Source organism: Mesoplodon mirus, assembly GCF_964341445.2.
Source record: "Mesoplodon mirus genome assembly, chromosome: 16".
Classification (NCBI taxonomy): domain Eukaryota; kingdom Metazoa; phylum Chordata; class Mammalia; order Artiodactyla; family Ziphiidae; genus Mesoplodon; species Mesoplodon mirus.
The window spans coordinates 35,781,961-35,797,712 of record NC_138992.1 but is presented as its reverse complement, the minus strand read 5'-3'; the positions used below and the strand labels follow the sequence as shown (position 1 = coordinate 35,797,712).

General features: G+C 33.5%; 1 protein-coding gene across 9 annotated transcripts in view; it reads left to right on the top strand.

Moving 5' to 3' along the window:
* VPS13B (vacuolar protein sorting 13 homolog B) overlaps nucleotides 1–15,752 on the top strand; it is a 791,361-nt gene that overhangs the window by 345,316 nt on the left and 430,293 nt on the right. The window lies entirely within an intron of this gene.

Sequence of the window (15,752 nt, the reverse complement as noted above, 5' to 3'; positions counted from 1 at the left end):
GTATATATGGAGACTATCTACAAAAGATCATATAGAATACAGTATAATCACTGAAATGCTAAACATAGATAAAATTAACTTGAGAAGAAAGTTAGTTTCAGATGTTTGCATTAGGCTGAACTAAGAATTATAAGTAGGTTGATTTTAATTTAAGCCACTTGACTTATGAATGGATGCATCATAAATATATAATCAAATGAATACATTATTTACAGCAAGCATGATGTATTTCTAGATTACTCATTTATTTAAATAAAGTAGATAATTGTGTGATGATTGGAGCCATGGATCTTTCTTCAGTAAATACTTGATTTCTGATGTTTCAGTGTTTTCAGTTGCAGGTTCATACCCTTTTGAACTTTGATGTATTCATTTCAAACTGTGTGAACCTGGAGAAGTTTTGAGTCACAAAGTAAATAATGTGAATCTATATTTTAATAACAAGCCTCAGATTTTTTGACAGTGCTAAATAGGTCAACACCTTGTTCATATTATTAGGATGTAAGTGTCTGAATCCTGATATCGTTCAGATTACCACAGTACTGTTATTGAAAAGCAGGTACAGTTTGCAATTTTTGATTTTGACTTAATGTCGATTTCTCTCTCCTTTTCTCTATTGAAATTTCCATTGAAATCTAGTTTTCGTAGGTTTATCAAAAGTAAGCATGATTTTACTGGCAGAAATTAATGTTGGTACTTAATGATGTGAATACCATTATCATAAAATCATAGAATTGTGAGAGTTAGAAGGAACTTCTTTAGAGTTCTTCTTAAGTGCTCTTTGTCTTGATAATTTCTCTAGCATATTGGACATAGCCGTTCTTTGTTATTTGTTTTTGGTTATAGGGAATTCCTTATTATCACAATAGCTATTACATGTCATATCAAAGATATGCTAGACTGAAGTGAGCTCATAAAGCTCATAAAGTGAGCTGGGAGTGCTTCCTCCTTTTTTTTTAATTTTAACTCTGGAATAATTTTTGTAAGATTAAAATGATGTGTACCTTGATTTTTTGTTAAAACTCATTGATAAAATTCACATATTGTAAAATTCTTCCTTTTAAAGTATACAGTTAGATGATTTTTAGTGTATTTACAATTTTTATGCAACCATCACCATAAAATTTTAGAATAGTTTTATCACCCTAAAAAGAGTTGGTATATCATTAGCACCTGCTCCTCTTTCTCCCTTCCCCCCAGACCCTACGAACTACTTGTCTTTCTATCCCTATGAATTTGCTTCTTCTAGACATTTCATATGAATGAAATAACAAAATTTGTGGTCTTTTGTGACTGGCTTCTTTCACTTACTATTATAAGTGGTAAGTGAAAGAAGCCATCTTTCACTTCTTTCATAGAACCATTGTTATAGTATGTATGTTTTCATTCCTTTTTATGGCTGAATAATAATTCATTTTATGGATATACCACATTTTATTTATTCATTGATTACTTGATGGACATTTGGGTTGTTTCCACTTTTTGGCTATTATGAATAATGCTGCTATGTTCATTCTTGTACACTGTTTTTCATGGACATATGTTTTAATTTCTATTAGATATGTATAGTAGAATTGTTGGGTCATTTGGTAACTCTGTGTTTAGCTTTTGAGGAATTGACAGACTGTTTTTTGAAATATCTGTGCCATTTTACAATCCCACATCAATGAATGAAGGTTCTAATTTATTCACATATTTTTATGTGGAAGTATAGTTGATTTACAATATTAATTTATCCATATCTGTGTCACCACTTATTATTGTTGTCTTGTTATTGTCTTATTGGTTCTAGCCTTCTCAGTGGGTGGGAAGTGGTATCTAGTGGTGTTGATTTTCATTTCCGTAATGTCTAATGATGTTGAGCATCTTTTCATGTGCTCAGTGGCCATTTGTAGATCTTGTTCTGTATTTTCTTCTTCTATTCAAATCCTTTCTTTTTTAAAAAAATATTTTAAAATTTATTTTGGCTCCACTGGGTCTTAGTTGCAGCACGTGGGATCTTCGTTGTGGTATGCGGGATTTTCAGTTGCGGCATGCAGGCTTCTTACTTGCGGCATGCAGACTCTTTAGTGGCAGCATGTGAACTCTTAGTTGTGGCACGTGGACTTCTTAGTTGCAGCATGTATGCAGGATCTAGTTCCCCGACCAGGGATCAAACCCGGGCCCCCTGCACTGGGAGCACGGAGTCTTACCCACTGGACCACGAGGGAAGTCCCTTTTCAGATCCTTTGCCTACTTTTTAGTTGGGTTATTTGTCTCTTTATTGTTGAGTTGTAAGAGTTCTTTATATATTCTGATATTAGACCTTTATTAGATATGTAATTTGCAAATATTATCTCCCATTTCTCCCATCCTCCATTTCTCCTGTTATCTGTTCACTATCTTGTTTGAATTTATTTAACTGTTTAAATAACAATTTTTTTCCTTTATACTGTAATATATGTTAATTCCTTTTTTCTCCTGCTATATTGGAAATTATTCCTTAACTGTTTTTTCTTTCAATCTTAGAAATTAACACCCTTTCCTCAAAGTCAACTCTGGTCCTAGAAATATTAAGCTGCATATTTAATTTATTAAATTATGCATTAAATCAAGTTATTTGCTCCTGAACAACACACAGGTCTTAAAATACTTTTAATTCAATCATCCTCTCTGGATTAATGGGTTATCACTTAAAAAAATAATTGCTTATATTTATTACATATATATAATCAGTGCAGGGTTTGGAAAATTTATTTAGTAGGGAGCCAGATAGTAAATATTTTCAGTTTTACCAGTTATGTGGTCTTGCTGCAGCTACTCAACTCTGCTTTGGAGTGCAGAAGCAGCCGTAGGCAATATGTCGATGAACTGACATGACTGTGTTTCTTTGAAACTTTATTTACAAAATCTGATAGCCAGATTTGGTCATGGGCCATGTTTGTGGACTCCTATACTAGTGCCTTACTAGACATTCCTCTTACAATTCAGTCCTTTATTCTAACTCAGATCATTTTCCTTTTGCCTTTTTGTGATGATATGTTGTTAGCAAACTTAATTTTGTTTGTTTGAAAGTGTCTTTATTTTGCCCTCCTTTTTGAAAGATATATTGCTGGTTATATAACTTCTTTGTTGGTAGTTATTTTTGTCTGACCCATTAAAAATTCCGTTGTGCTGACTCTTGCTTTTTTCATTGTCCTATTGACAATGAAAATATTTATCTGCAATGTCCACTTGCAGTTTGTGTTTCTTTGAAGGTATTTTGTCCTTCCTCTCTGGCAGCTTTCAGAATTTTTTAAATCTTTGTGTTTTAAAGTTTTAGTGTTGGTGTCTTTTATGAGTTCTGCAAGTTTTCTGGCATAATCTCTTCAGATATTGCCTGTGCCTTTTTCTTTCTTATATATATTTTAGAATTTTTCACATTTTTACTCTTTTATTCTTGTCTCTTCCTTGTACTTTTATATTTTTTCTCTTTGACTTGCTGACCTGCATTCTCAGTAATTTCTTTAATTTGATCCTCCATTTCATTAATTTTTTAAAGCTGGGTCTAGTATGCTGTTAAACAGTTATTCATTGAATTTTTTGAAAAAACTTTTATAGAATTCAAATATATCATATAGAAAACTGCTCAACTCTTAGTTCACAGCTTGATACATTTTATAATAAACCTACCCCTGTTGCCTACATCTGAATCAAGATCAAAAATATTACCAGCACCCAGGAGATCTTCTCTAGTTCCTTGCGAGCCTCTCTTTCTTCAGATTCAGACTGCATCCTGACATCTAAAACCATAAATTAATTTACCCGTTTTTGAACTTTGTAACACTTTATTGAATTTAAATTTTTACTTATGATATTCTTTTCATTTTGATTGATTTTTAAAACTCCTTTTTATTCATAATTTTCAAGGCTTCCTTGTGTTTCTTGATACATGAATCATTTATTTTATATTATTGTCTAATTCCTGCCTACTCTTCCCTACTAGGCCTAGTATTCCTTGTGCATTCTTTGTTCTTTTTTATAGGGAGAGAGGTTATTTATTTTCTGTGGAAATTTGTCTATAGAATTTTTTTGAAGAGTAGCCAAAAGATTCCTCCTATGCATACTTGAATTTACTTCTGATACATTGGGAGTATTACCAGTTCAGGAACACTTGAAACTAAATTCCTTGTTAGAGGTTTTTTTGCCACTCATATAATAAAATTTTGAGTTAGAACTTACAGGATTGGCTGTGGTTATCAGTATTTTTCTTACTCTGTTCAAAGTTCAGTTTTCTGGTAGAGTTTTAGTTGGGTCATGTAGAGAGCAGAAAAATGGGGCAGTTTTATTTCTAGTCTACCCTAACATTAGTATCGTAGTCATTTGCATACAAGCCTTGTGTCCTGTTAAGTTCTACACTACAAATTGGCCTAGGGCTTTGTCTTTAATCAGCCTTACTTGTGAACAAGGATGTTCAATTTCACCAGTTTTGAAATGCCTCAAGCGATTTGTTTACCTCTGAGTTTCTGGCTTCTCTCATTCCCTGGCATTAATAATCTTTACTTTTTGGAGAAACTCATTAATGATTTTAAGGAGATATTGTGTGTGTGCATGTGCATGTTTGTGTGTGTAAACAAATATAAGTTTTAATCATAGTATGTGTTACATATAAACATTTTATAAATACATTCATCATTTTCATTTGTTTTTAGTGCAAGTGTCATTCAGGGAATGAAATCTACCATTGTTTCTGGAAATAGAATCCCCCAGTGAGGTTAAAGATGTTATAGCCCCCCCTTAATGGATTTTATGAAAGGGCTGATGTGTACTACCATACTATTTGTTATCTCTTCAATACTCATTTCAAATCCCTCTTACTCCTGCAGTGCTCCTGCCAACTTCAACTGTTTGTCCTTTTCATGTGATAAATTGTTTTATTCTTATCTTGTTTTTCCAATATATTATGAATGTCTTAAGAACTACAGAAGTCTCCATCTTTAAAGCGTAAGATGTTATTATATTCTCTGATTTTTTTTCTAGAACTGAGTTAGAATCTTAGTTTATTTTCAACTTTTAAAAATATCATATACCAGATGGAGAGGACTAGAATCAAATAGAAACTTCTAAAGTCTATTTTTCATACTCCCTAGGAGACTATAGAGTGACTATATAATCAACATTGAAACCTAAATTTTACTTTAGGTTTCAGTTTTTTAACCACCTGGTTATTCTCATTGGCCAAACCTACCTTGAGGAAAGGAGATTATTTCAAGATATTTAAAACTTCTTCAGGCATTTAAAAAAAAGGTAGATATTAACTTATGAAAGACCATAAGTATATATTTTTTCTTCATTTTAAATGTTGTTTTGTAAAAATATTTGAGTATAACCCTTTGATGCATACATGTAAAAAGTAGTTTACTCTTTATCTTTATACCTGTGCATAGATTGAGAAAGAATCTGGAGATCTGTTCACTTTCAGTTTTCAACTAGTCCTCCTGGTTTCAGTGTCATTCCGCATTCTCTTTTTCAAACATATTTGAGTATTGGAACCTGTTGAAGGATGGTTGTCATGAATCAGATTAATCCTTTATGGTTTATCTCTCTGGGCCTCAGTCAGTCACTTGCTATTTATCTATTATATTTATATGTTTAAAATTTTCATGATATTACTTATCAGCTGTTTTGTCCTCTCCTATTCTCATCCTCATTTTGATTTATAATGCTTTTTTTCTCTCTCAGTGTCATTTTGCTGGTTTCAGAATGGAGATAAATATTTTCAGTCATTCATGATCAACCAAATATGCAATGTATCTAAATCTATACCACCTTCTGATTGTGCTTCTTTCTAGTCTCCTTCTCCAATACTATTATTGTTTTATGTTCAACTCATTTTTGTTCAGTAAATGTTTTTTGATAATTGTAGATGATGGATTTGGTGGGGGTCTGAGAGGGCATGGGCTCAGAGGAAGATAGGAAAATTGGAGGCAAGGAGATTAGATAATACATCTAGGTATTATAGTTGTCTGGAAACATGACTGTCAGAACCAGAATGGTGGTGATAGGGATGGAGAAAATGGGAAAGAATAGAGAAATAGTTAACAAAAAAACTGGCAAAACTTTGTGACTGGATTAGTTATAGATAGTGAAAGAGAAGTAAATGTGTAGAATAACTCCATGGTTCCTAGCTTGGATGTCTGTGTAGACGTTTATATGGTTAATATTATGATTACAAATAAAGAAAGAGGTTTAGTTTTGGGTGTGGAAGATGGGAAGGATGAATTTAGGTTGGCACATACTGTAGAGTGTTTGTGGGACATTCAGGTAAATATATCTAATAAGCTGTTGCATATATGGGTCTAGAGCTCAAAAGAGGAATCACTGTTAGAGATACACAATGTGATAGCAGGGAAAACCATGAAAAAAGATGTGATCACCTGAAATCACTTATGTAGAGACAAGTATAATCCAGATAGAAAAAGGGGGGAACACTAATGTTCACTGGCTGAAAAGGAAAAAAAATAATCTATGTTGAAAACTGCAAATAAGGTAAGTACGGAAAAACCCATGAGGCAGTAGTATCATGGAAGACACACAATCTAGTCATTTAAATGTAGCAGAGATGCCCAATAAGATAAGGACTAAAAGTTGTGAAAGGGATTTGACAATTTTGGGTGATTGGTTTCTCTTATCACAGTACTTTCAGAGGAATAGTGTTAATGCAGATCAGATGATGGTGTCTTAAGGACTAAACAGAAAGTGAAAAATTGATATAACAAATTTCCAACGTCTTTAAAAAATATTTGAGAAAGATGGAAAAGAGAGATGGTAATTAGATGTATATATACCTTGATATCCTTTGGTTGTACACAACAGAAACCAAGTTAGGATAATTTAAGCAAAAATGGAACTTAATGACACATTGTCTGTATTCTACTGTAGGAAACAACTTTGAATTTTTAGTTAAAATTTTGATATTTCACCATTTGACCCTGGTGATTATGAAGACCATGTTTTCAATTAAAACTTTCTTTACCTTTTATTTTTTTTAACTTGGATTTATAACTCCTGTGAAGTTATTTTTCTCTTGCTCTTTGTCTTTGGTGCTGCTTGGTTATCATTCTGGAGTTCTAAATTTCTATTAAAACCTTAATTTTTGAATCTAGTTGTTTAGATTCAAAATACAGTGATCTAGTCATTATGATATGAACAAAATGAAAAAAACCCTTTAGCATTACAAAGATGATCAATAGGATGAACAAAAGGGTTCTCATTTTATAGATTTGAGCCTTCTTCTATACTGAACTTGGACTTCAAAGTTGAAAATGAGGAACTGTTTGTTGAAATGTGTCATCTGATTTCAGTTGCCATGGGAAGGGAGAGATGATCGCTAATATAGCCAGATCCAATCTATGTAGGGTGTGTGGGTCAAAATCAACATCTTGAATTTCATTAGAGAGCATTTGCAGTGAGGCTTGCAGATGTAATTTGCTACATCTAGCTCACACCTCTGAGCAGATGGGTTTCTACCCTGTGCCTAGCAGAGGTTTGTTTTTCCTTTTTTGAAAGAGTTGCCTGTGACTTTAATAAAATATTTTGACAGAGTTGGAAAGTAAAGATCATTTATAAATTAAAACTCTGCTATTGTTGGATTTAATGAGTTTTAATAGAAACTGATGTGAAAATTGTTGAGCATCTATGAAAAACATGAGGGCTATTTTTTCCATGTAATTCTGGTCACCTTAGTTGTTCATATGTATTGTTACAGTATAGATATTTTTTAAATATCATAGTTTGATAATCATAATTTCCACTTGTTCTGAAAGATGATGATGTACTATTGCAGTAGTTTTTTTCCCAGCTTTACTCAGTGTCTTTGACTTTAATTCTTAAACTGTATGTAAATGAGATTGCCTGGGTAAAAGAGGAAGCTCAGAAAAGAGCTTTAGATTTGTTCTTGATGGTGTTGTTTTTAAATAAATTTCTTGGAAGCCATCATACATGTATAACAAATGAAGTTAACCTGTTGGACTGCCTAAACATATTAATATAATTGCTACAGACATTGTTCTCTTCTCAGTAGCTCACATTCATCCTGCTCAATCATTTGTTTACCTCTGGGTTCTATGACTTTTAAAGGCTGGAAAAGGAACCTTACTTTATTTATTTCCTGTTAATCAATTTTGCATTTTCCACCCTCCCACACAAACACTTATTTTAAAAACAAAAACCAATATGGCAGATCTAATATCCTGCTCACCTTTTAAAAATAAACTATATAATTTACATTGCCTTAACTATATAATTTACATTACAGATCTAATATCCTGCTCACCTTTTAAAAATAAACTATATAATTTACATTGCCTTAAGATCTTAAAAATATGGTTTTTAAATGATACCAAGGTAACATTCTAATTAATGGGAATTTTTAAATTCAGATACAGTTGACATATAAAATTATGTAAGTTTAAGGTGTACAGCATGCTGATTTGATACACATATATTGCAATATGATTACCAGTGTGGTGCTAGCTAACATTTCTATCAGGTCACATAATTATCATTTCTTTTTTGTGGTGAGAACATTTAAGATCTAGTCTCTTAGCAACTTTGAAGTGTGTAATATAGTATTGTTGACTGAAAATCACTATGCTGTACATTAGATCTTCAAATCTTGTAGTTGCAAGTTTGCACTCTTTAGCAATATCTCTCCAATATCCTTACCCTCCAGCCCCTGGTAACCACCATTCTTTTATTTGTCTGAGTTCAGCTTTTATAGATTTCATATACAAGTGATATACAGTAGTTGTCTTTCTCTGTCTGATTTATCTAGTTTAGCATAATGTCCTCATTAAAGGAAATTTGGAAAGCAAGTAACATATACAGGAGAAAATAAAAATCACTTGATGATGACCACTTTTTTTTAAATAAAGAAGTGATTATTATTATTTTTTTAGTTTATTTATTTATTTATTTTTGGCTGTGTTGGGTCTTTGTTGCTGCGCACGGGCTTTCTCTAGTTGCGGTGAGCGGCGTCTACTCTTTGTTGTGGTGCGCGGGCTTCTCATTGTGGTTGCTTCTCTTGTTGTGGAGCGTAGGCTCTAGGCACGCGGGTTTCAGTAGTTGTGGCACATGGGCTTAGTAGCTGTGGCTTGCGGGCTCTAGAGCACAGGCTCGGTAGTTGTGGCGCAGGTGCTTTGTTGCTCCACGGCATGTGGGATCTTCACGGACCAGGGCTCGAACCCATCTCCCCTGCATGGGCAGGCAGATTCTTAACCACTGCGCCACCAGGGGAGCCTGATGATAACCACTTTTAACAATTTAGTTTTGTTAATTTCTTCCCATTGTTTTATCTTTCAACTTTTTGTTATCACATGTAATACACATATAATAGTCATTATGTATAATGATTATATTCATTATAAAATTAGGATACTAATGCCTGACGAAATTTTCAGTCATGTTTTTTTCTCTTACTGTTTTATCATGAGTGTTTTATATGAAGTTAACGTTTTTTGAATCCATTTCCATCTTAAAGTAAGAGGGTTTAGACTTTCACCATTAAATACAATGGTAGCTGTGGATTTTTTCATAGATGCCCTTCATGAGGTTGAGAAGGATCCTTTTTATTCTTAGTTTATTGAGACTTTTTATGCTGAGGTGGTTTTGGATTTTATCAAGTGTTTTTTTTGAATCTATTGAGGTGATTATCTGTGTTTTTCCCTTACTCTATGCTATTAATGTGATATATTTCATTAATCAATTTTACATAATTAATTGATTAAACTAATCTTTTTTTATTGGAGTATAGTCGCTTTACACTGCTGTGTCGGTTTCAGCTGTAGAGCAAAGTGAGTCAGCCATACATATGCATATATCCTCTCTTTTTTGGATTTCCTTCCCATTTAGGTCACCACAGAGCACCAAGTAGTTTCCTGTGTTATACAGTAGGTTCTCATTAGTTATCTATTTTATACATAGTAGTATATATATATATATGTCAATCCCAGTCTCCCAATTCATCCCACCCCCCTCTTTCCCCCAAACTAATCTTGTATTTGGGGATATAGACCATTTGGTTATAGTGCGTCATCTCTTCATATGTTACTGAACACGGTTTACCTTTTTATTTTTTTATCTGTATTCATGAGGGATTTTAGTCTATAGTTTTCTGGCAGTGTCTTTGGTTTTTATATCAGGGTAATGCTGGCCTCATAGAATGAGTTGGGAAGTCTTTTCTCCTCCTCTATTTCTGGAAGGGTTTGTGGAGTATTGGCATTATTTCTTTAAATATTTGATAGAATTCACCAAGTGAAGGCATGTGGAATAGCTGGACTTTTTTTTTAGTGGAAAATTTTTAAATGAATAATTCAGTCTCTTTATTTGTTATAGGTCTGTTCAAATTTTCTATTTCCTTTTTAGTCAGTTTTAATAAATTGTGTCTTTCTCAAAAGTTGTCCCTGAGTCTAAGTTGTCTAATTTGTGGGGATATAATAGAGTTGTTCATTGTAAGGGTTGTTGTTTAACCTTTTAAATTTATTTAGGGTTAATAGTAATATTCCTTCTCTAATTCCTGATTTTACTTGTGCCTCCTCTCCTTCTTTGAGGTTACCCTAGCTAAAGGGTTATCAGGTTGCTATCTACTCAGAGAACCAAGTTTTAGTTTCGTTGGTTTTTTTCTTATTGTTTTTCAGTTGTGTGTTCTATTCCACTGTGGTCTAGAACATATATGGTATGATTTTAATCCTTTTAAATTTATTAAGAATTGCTTGATGGCCTAGCATATGGTCTGTTTGGGAAAATGTTCCATGTGTGCTTGAATGGTTGTTCTGTAGTAGTTGGGTACAACATTCTATGTATGTCAGTTAGGTTGGTTGGTTGATATTGTTGTTCAGTTCTTCTATAACCCTACTGACTTTGTCTAGTTATTCCGTCAATTGTTGAAAGTACTAGAGTATTGAAATTTTCAAGTATTTTTATTTAGTCATCCATTTTTTATTTAAATTCTGTCAATTTTTGCTTCATAGATTTTGAAGCTCTGTTGTTAGATGCATATGTGCATATATTTGTTACGGATTCCTAAAATATTGATCCTGTTATCATTATGAAATGTCCTTCTCTGCCTGTATAAAACGTATTTTCTTAAGTCTATTTTATCTGTTATTTTTTGTAGCTATTCCAACTTTTTTATGGTTATAGTTTTTATGGTATATCTTTTTCATCCTTTTTATTTAAACATAGTTATGTTTTTGAATGCAGGTATTTCTCTTTTAGACAGCATTTAGTTAGATTTTGATTTTTTTGTGCAGTCTGACAATCTCTTATTTTTAAATGGGGGGCTTAGACCATCTGTATTTCATGTAATGTTGATGTATTTTAATTAAATTGGTCACTTCCTATTTGTTATCTGTTTGTCTTGTTTTTTGTTCCCTGCTTCTCTTTTAATACCTTCTTTGTTTTAGGTATGTATTTTAGCATATCATTTTTTCATTTCCTCCACTGATTTTTTTTTTTACTATGTATTAATTTGTGATGGCTCTAAGGATTATATTATGTTTCTGAATTTATCACACTCCACCTCAGATATATTTTAACTTAATTCTGGTAAATTATGGAAAAATTTTTTGAACATAGTTCTGTTCTCTATTCATTTCTGTTCACACATATATCACACCTCTATGTATCGTAACCCAGCAATACAGTGTTATATTCACTGCTCTGTATAGTCAACTGCCTTTTAAAGTACTTGAGAGGAGAAATGAGAAGTAATACATATATAGAATTTTTCATATTAACCCACTTATTTGTCATATCCAGCACCCTTCATTTCCTCCCATGGATTTGAATTAGCACCTGAAGGACTTACTTTAATATTACTCATAAGGCAGCTTTGCTAGCCATGGATTCTCTCAGCCCTTATCGATCAGAGAATGTTTTTATTTCACCTTAATATTTGTAACATAGTTTTTCTGGATGTAGAGTTCTTCATTGACAGTTTATTACTTCCTTTCATGTATCTGAATGTGATTATCCACTGCCTTCTGAATCGATTATTTCACGTAGAAGTCAACTTTTAAACATATTGATTTTCCACTATATGTGATGAGTTATTTTTCTTTTGCTCCTTTTAAGAACTTCTCTTGTTCTATAGTTTTCAACAATTGGACTATAATATCTATAGGTATTTGTGTTTCAGTATTCATCCTATTTGAGCTTGGTTGAGCTGCTTGGATGTATATACTAATGTTATTCGTCAGTTTGGAGATTTTTCAGCCATTATTTCTTCAAATATTTTTGTGCTCTTTTCTTTCTTCTCTCCTCTGGGCCTTCCATTTTAGGTTAGTACGCTTCAGCTCTCTGAGACTCTGTTAATTTTTTCTTCAATATATTTTTCTTGTTTTTCAGGATGGATACTTTTTTTTTTTTTACTTTCAGGAATTTTAGAACGTTGATTTTATTGTCATGTTTTTGCATAAGCAGTAAATAGGCTAACATTTCAGGTACAGGGTAATTATTCTGGAAAAGCGAGCCATCAAAATCAAGTTTATAGTTAACGGCCTGACATGTTGACAGGAGCTATGTGAAAGTCCCAGAGATGTCTCTGAGTTGCTGAAAATGTTAAAGATCAGTGTGCTCTGCAGGCAGGAGAGAGGTGCAAAGGTAAACCCCCTCTGGGGAATTCTGTGGAATACAGATATGCTGGGCTAGTTCCCATACAGGCTGATGTGGAGGAGGTTCTGGGAGGGGTAATTTCATGTCCACCATTGCGCCTGTCCCTTCCATTAATGCCACATGACTTCTAAGGACAGTATGTGGTATTAACACGCTTGTTGTTCCAATCTTGGAGTTTTACTCACCTGACAGCAGAACGCACAGGTACAGAAAGTGTATCTACACCATGCCGGAAGTGGGGTTAGTGGGGAGTGGGGGCACTGCATTAGATTCCACAGGCCAGTGGGGGATTTAAACACTCACACCTCTAGCTTCTAAGGAAAGCTGCGACTTAAGCCAAATCCTAAGAGTTTATTTAGGCTTTGATTCAAGGACATGATGGCTTTGCCTTCCTAGATGCTCTTTCTAGATGCTCATGACCCCAGTAGGGTCATGTCTTGGATTTGTTGGATGGCTGATGCTGCTCCTCTGTTAGGCCAACAAGGAAAGGCTTATGGTACAGACCTTTACATGGCAGATTGAGTGAGAGTGGTGCCTGCATCCTGGGGAGACCACTGTCTCTGGACTCTGGACAGCTCTTGGTCTGACTGATCTCCCTAGCTACCTCAATGACCCCAAGTGCCCCGCCTGTTTTTCAAGATCCTGATAGCATTGGCTATCCTTATGTGTTTGTATATAATGGGAGATGTTGAATGCTTACTTGAATAGACTTGAACACAATCCCCAAGTACATTTCTTTAGCATGGACATTCTTCTCCCTCCCAGAAGCAGTTGTTTGGGGATTATCTGTTTTGCCTGATTTCCTTTTGGTTTTCTTCCCTAGTCAGATTGGATAATTTCTATTGATCTGTATTTAGGTTCATTGATTGTTTTTTTCTTCTGCCAGCATGAATCTGCTATTGAGCTTCTCTACTAAATTATTCATTTCAGTCATTGTACTTTTCTACTTTAAATTTTGATTTGGATTGGGATTGACATATATACACTAATTTATATAAAATAGATAACTAATAAGTGCTGTATAAAAAATAAATAAAATAAAATTTTGATTTGGTTCTTTTTTGTATTTTCTTTCTCCTTATGAGATTATTGATTCATTGTTTTCATACTTTCCTTGAATTTTAAAAAATCTTTTTCTCTAGTTCTTTGAACACATTTATAATAGCTACATTGTTGTCTTTTGTTATGCTTCATGCGACATCTGTGGGCACATGGAGACAGTTTTTATTGACTGTGGTTTTTTTCCTGAAATAGGGTACACTTTCCTATTTCTGTGTTTGCCTAAAATTTTTTAAATATTCAGAATTTTAGGTGTGTGTGTATGTATTCTTCTTTTTCCCTGGAAAGTTGTTGTTCTTTTATCCTAGTTTACTTCTTTGTAAAGTAACTTCCTTGGGCTAAATCTGTTTCTTCCTAACTGTGTGACCACTGATGTCTCAGCTCAGTTTTGTTCTGTTCTTATTATTCTTGGTTTTATTTTTAACCCTGGCTTTTTAGGTATCACCCTTATGTCTTCTTATCTTAGTGGTCAGCCAAAATTGAACAGAGGTAGTTCTCAAATAAGGCTTTTGTCCTCTACTAATAGATAGATCTCTATATGTGTTAGGATTGTGTATTCAGTGCTCTGGCCATTCTTATACCTGCCAAAATTTTACTTTCCTCTGAGCCCTTCCACATGTCCTCTATACATATGTGTAGTCTCAGTGTTGTTTAGGAGTGTCCAGATAACTCAATTCTTCTGCATCCACTTTGCTTGTGTGCCACGGCAGTCAGGAATATGCTTTCCCCAATCACATTCACAATCTCAGGCTAGTAGAGCTGTTGGCCCTCCCTGTTCAACCATTACTGAGATCATCATTTCAATGACAAGACTTCTGGGTGTGGTTGTTGTTCACTACTCCAGATCAGGTGACCTCTTTTTGACCATGGCAGCAGTGCCTCTAGTTTTTGTGGCCTGCCTTGAACTGGCAGAACCTCCTGGACTTTGTTTGCTGGGAGTTTTTTGATTACTGATTCAATTTCATACTAGTGATCAGTTTGTTCAGATTGTCTATTTCTTTCTGATTCTGTCTTGGAAGATTGTATGTTCCTAGAAATTTATCTGTTTCTTCTAGCTTGTCCAATTTGTTGGCATATAATTGTTCGTAGTGTTCTATTATGATTTTTTATCTCTGTGATATTGGTTTTAATTTCTCCTCTTTCATTCCTCATTTTGTTTATTTGGATCTTCTCTCTCTCTCTCTCTTTTTTTTTTTCTTAATGAGCCTGGCTAAATAAAGGCTTATCAATTTTGTTTATTTTTTCAAAAAACAGCTCTTGATTTCATTGATCTTTTCTATTGTTTCTTTTATCTCTATTTCATTTATTTCTGCTCAGATGTTTATTATTTCCTTCTTTTGACTTTAGGTATCATTTGTTCTTCTTTTCCTAATTCCTTTAGATGGCAGGTTAGTTTTTTTATTTTAAAATTCTCTTGTTTCTTGATATAGGCCTTTATTGCTATAAACTTCCTTCTTAGAACTGCTTTTGCAGCCTCCCATAGATTTTGGAAAGCTGTGTTTTTATTTTCATTTGTTTCATGGTATTTTCTGATTTCCTCTTTGATTTCTTCATTGACCCATTGGCTTTTTAGGAGCATGTTGTTTAATGTCCATGGGTTTGTGTCTTTCCCATTTGTCTTCCTGTAATTCATTTCTAGTTTGATACTGTTGGGGTCAGAAAAAAAAATGCTTGCTGCAATTTCTGTCCTCTTAAATTTGTTTAGACTTGTTTTGTGACCTAGCATGTGATTTATCTTGTAGAATGTTCCATGTGCACTTGAAAAGAATGTGTATTCTATTTTTGAATGGAATATCCTGTAGATATTTATTAAGTCTAACTGGTCTAATGTATCATTTAAGACCACTGTTTTCTTATTGATTTTCTTTCTGGATGATCTGTCCATTGATGTAAGTGGAGTGTTGAAGTCCTCTACTATTACTGTATCGATATTATTATCAATTTTCTTCCTTTATGTCTATTAATATTTGCTTTATGTCTTTAGGTGCTCTTATATTAGGAGCATATTAGGGGCATATATATTAACAAATGTTATAGGTTCTTCTTGTATTGTTTCCTAT